At 44.2% G+C, this 4749-nt stretch overlaps 1 pseudogene; it reads left to right on the forward strand.

Annotated features, from left to right (window-relative positions):
* The first annotated feature begins 3644 nt into the window (after window positions 1–3644).
* LOC103732005 lies at window positions 3645–4233 on the forward strand (annotated as a pseudogene).
* The last annotated feature ends 516 nt before the right edge of the window (window positions 4234–4749 follow it).

Below are 4749 nucleotides of genomic sequence, written 5' to 3' on the forward strand. Positions count from 1 at the left end.
AAATGGGAAGCAGGTTGAGTATTTCCCCTTCTGCTTCCTGATTGTGGATACAGTGGGACTGGCTGCTTCATGCTCCTGCCACTTTGACTTCCCTACCATGATTCCTTTGAACTGTGAGCCAGAAAAAAACCTTTTCTCTCTTATGTTGTCGCAGCAACAGAAAAGAAACTAGGACAGTTTTGTTTGTTTGTGTTGATTTCTACATCACCTCCTGACTTGGAATTTTACTTTACTTCTTATGCTTTGGAATTCTAGGGCTAAAGATTTCAGTTCTGCACTTGAGTCCCTGGTAGGTTGCTGCTGCCAAGGACTTCTGATGCCACCTGCTATCTTGCTGGCCTTGCTTGAGGTGCTGTCCTTTGCCCTGTTTGGTTATTCATCTGTTGCAGCTCCCTGACACCATTACTATGAAGCCTGTCCCACCCTGGAGGAACGGTTAGGTTTGGAGGTCTTGGTCTTCTCCTGCATGACTCATCACCAATGCCATCAAAACCTCGACTCTGTCCCTAACCCCAGTTTTAATCCAGCTGGCGTGGGGGCATGGAGGAAATAGCATCCAAATGGAAAGTTAGAGTTGGGAATGCTCAGGTCTGGAGAGATGGCCAGTGGTTAAGAGCACTGGATGCTCCTTCAGAGGACCCAGGTTCAGTCTCAGGGCCCACAGGGTGGCTAACAATGTCAGTTCAGGGAATCTTATGCCATTTTCTGACCTCTTTCAGGATTGTAAGATATGGGAGCCCTTACATACATGCAGACAAAACACTCATACACATTAAAAATAAATGGGAATGCTTAGTGATCAGATATGATCTTAAAAGGACTAGAGGTATAATATGATTAAAAGATGTTTTTTAAACAAGCAACATATGCTTTCTTTCATTTGTGGATCTTAGCTCCAAATCCTTAGACGTAAGTATATGTCCTGACATAACCACAGGAACCAGGAAAATGGAAAGGAACCATTTCTTCCAAAGGGGAATAAGGAACTTGAGAGAAGAGGATAGTAGGAGGCAGGTTTTATTAAGTGGGAAATGGGGGAAAACAGGGATACTTTAACCAGAGCCAGAATAGAGAGAGTTATACAGGAGGAGAAAGAGGAGAGATAAATAACACTTAGGTGGTTTGAAAAAAAAGAGGGAAATGTATTAGTTTAAAAGCCTACTGAAAAATACACATGCAATATACGTGAGTGTGTGTGTGTGTATAGTTAACAACTATATAACAAAAAAAAAATGTGTATACATGTATGTGTATAACTGAAGGGTTATGGTTAAGATTAGGGTTAGGGTTAGGGTTAGATTCCCAAAATAACACAGGCTATTGCTACAGCCCTTGACTGCCTCCCAGAACTTGAAGGCAAGACCCTATTGCTGAAGACAGGGCATACTTTGGACACAGAACTTGGAGCAATTGGGCTGGAACTGATCTGGAAATCTCCTCCTTAAAGACCAGTTCTTGTAGTATCAGAAGATACTATGCAAACTTCTGATCAATGATCCCATCCAGCTGTGAAGTCTATAAACCACAACAATGACCATCCCAGCAAATACTCTGCTGGTGCGTAGTAGCACTTTTATTTTGGGGGTGATCAACAGCTGTCTAATTGGAGTTAAGGCCCACTCAATGGGAGGGAACTCATGTGTGATACTGTGAGCATAGCCAAATACACATAACTGGAAAGGACATAGATCCTAGAGAAAAACTGCTTTTGTCACACCCCTAGGCCAAAATAATTTCTTATTGTATTTGAAATACATATTCTTTAAAATATTTTATTATTTTTATTTTATGTGTACGAGAGTATTGCCTGCATGTAGGTAAGTATACCAGTGTAGTACAATGCTCATGGAGGTCAGAATAGAGTGTTGGATCCCCTGGAACTGAAGCTATGAACAGTTGTTAGCCATCATGTGGGTGCTGGGAACCAAACCTGGGTCCTCTGCAAGAACAGCCAGTGCTCTTAACTGCTGATCCATCTCGTCAGTCTCTAAATGCATATTCTTATATTAACAGATAAGTGTACCTCTTACCACCCATCAAAGAAGCTTCTTGTTGCAACAGATGGAGAATATTACAGAGTTCCACAATTCTTTCATCCAATGCAGAGAATAAATGTCTGTGAGGTGCCCAGCCCTAAGTGACACATCTACAATACAACCTCTATAAGCTTATGAGACCTAGAGGAACAGGCCACGGTGGAAAGACTATAAATGCCTCTCTTAATTCTCACCAGCTAAGCTTCCCCATGCAACAGATAGTGATTAACCCAGAAGGCCACAACTTAAGAGACTGCAGAGAATTTGTCCCAGAAAAGGACACTTCTGTAAATCTCCACCACCCAAGGCTCAGGAACCATTGCAGAACAGGGGGCTGAAAGACTGTAAGAAAAGAAGTGGTTGATGACCACAAGGAAACAGAGTTTTCCAGACAGCTGGGAAGTTTCTCATGTGAACTTACAGCAATGGTAACAGCATACACAAAACCCATATGAGCTCATACTGGACAAAATCCCAGCGTAGAAGTGGGGAAATGGGTAGGAAACCCCAGCCTTAGCTGAGGAACTATGGGCAACTGATAACTCCTGGGAGAGGGAGAGTTGGTTTTCTTTAAATGCTAGATAGGTTGACTAGGCTCCAGTGGATGGACACACATTGAACAATATTTTGGGACACAAACTTGGTTTGATAGGCCTTAATATAAATAACAGAGTACATAAGAGGGGTACAGATATGGAAGGGGGTCTGCATATGATCAAAATATATTGTATGAAGCTTGCAAAAATTCAATAAAAATTTCATAATAAAAAAGACATTTTTAAAGCCAGGCATGATGGCCCATGCCCTTTAATCTCAACACTTGGGAGGCCAAGGCCTGCAGGTCTCCATGAGATGGAGGCCAGACTGGTCTACATAGTGCTGTTCCAGGCCAGTTGGGACTGCAGGGAGACCCTGCCTCAAAACAAAAAAAAAAAAAAAAAAGATGTGTTTTTCATTTTGCACTCTGTTTCTGAAAGCACAGAGTTCCTGGAATCCTTGGTACTTTCTCATAGGAAAGGCTGTCGATCACACTAAAATTTATAAAATAACTCTAAGAGATAGCCTCAGAAAGACCAAAGTGAGGAGAGCAGTTGGAACTTTCAGTCCTATCTCTGATCTTGGGACACCAGATTATTGCATATGAAGCTCGATTAAAATTCTTCTCTTTCCTTTTTATTATTTTTTAAAAAATATTTTTTTTATTATTTTTATTTTACGTGTATGAGTGTATTGCCTGCATGTATGTGAGTGTACTGGTGTCCTGCAGTGCCGGGGAGGTCAGAAGAGGGCTTCGGATTCCCCTGGAACTGGGGATTTCCCTGGAACTGGAGTTAAGGACGGTTCGTAGCCGCCTTGTAGGGGCTGGGAATCGAATCGAACCCGAGTCCTGTGCTAGAGCAGTCAGTGCTCTTAACCGCTGAGCCATCTCTCCAGACCCCCCTTCTTTATTGTTTTAGACAGGGTCTTGCTATGTAGCCTTAGCCAGTCTAGAACTGGCTATATAGATAGGGTCTCAAACTGTCAGTGATCTTCCTTCCTCTGCCTTTTGAGTGCTGGGGTTTACATGTGTAGGCTACTTTTAAAATTTAAATTTTATTCGTGGGGCAGATGATGCTGGACTCCGGGGAAGATATGTGACTGCTCTTCCGGGCCTGCGTCCGAGCAACGCGGGAGGCTTGGCCTGCTTTGCAGATCTGTGGAGAATGGCTTCGGGGGCTTGCGCAACCAGGAGAAGGCCTAGTGGCCTGGCGTCGGGGTGGGGGGGGCATGCAGTGGAGGATTACTTCATCGCCAAGGCCGATTTGGAGCTAGAAGAAGTGGAAGACGTCCTTGGGGAGCTGATGACCACTGAGTGTGATACAGTTGTGGAGGATGGTAGTCTGCCCCAGGTGAGCCAGCAACTGCAAACCATTTTCCACCACTTCGAGAGGGGTGATGGGCCTGCTCTGAGGGAAATGGCCTCTCACATCACCCAAAGAAAGTGTAAAGTCACAGCTACCACACTTAGGACAGCCAGAGAGACTGATGTGAAGATGATGTGGACAGCATGGAAAACATGGAGATCACAGCTACAAATGTTGGAGCTACTATGGATGGGGTCTGCCCCCAGCCTGAACCCTTTCATCCAGACTCCCAGACTATGAAGGAAGAGGATATAGTAGAAGATGGTTGGACCATTGTCTGGAGAAAGAAATGAGGAGAGCTGGAAATGGTTTGGGCTCCTGTTAAGTGATCTAAGACTTATAAGGACTGTTTTGGAGGGCTATAGACTTATAACCCTATCCCTACCGTGCTCCCTTTTCCAGAGCCCTTCAGGGGAAGAAAAGCCCTAGGATCTTTGGTTCCGGGGTTGATGGGACCTGTTCTGTCAGAGCTCTTTCAATCTTAAGGTACCATCTGAGTAATGATGAGGCCAGGTTTCCCAGCATAGTACCTCTTGGGTGCAGTCAGTGTAGATGAGGGATGAGTGTGGCCATGGTTAGAGGAGAAGCCAGACTGTGGCAGGTACATTTGTGGAAAGAACAAGAACTCCATGGACTGGCTGGATCAGGAATAGTGAGATGACTATACAGTTGAAAGAGAGAATTGTTGAACTGTAAGCAAGAGTAGCTGTGATACCTCTCCCTTACCTCTACCCCAACCTCCTACAGAGCAACTTATCCCTGCTCAGAACTTCTGTCTTCCCAGGAATATTTCTGTCTTGAATGCTCTC

The sequence above is a fragment of the Nannospalax galili genome, unplaced genomic scaffold (genome assembly GCF_000622305.1).
Source record: "Nannospalax galili isolate Female #2095 unplaced genomic scaffold, S.galili_v1.0 scaffold455, whole genome shotgun sequence".
NCBI lineage: Eukaryota > Metazoa > Chordata > Mammalia > Rodentia > Spalacidae > Nannospalax > Nannospalax galili.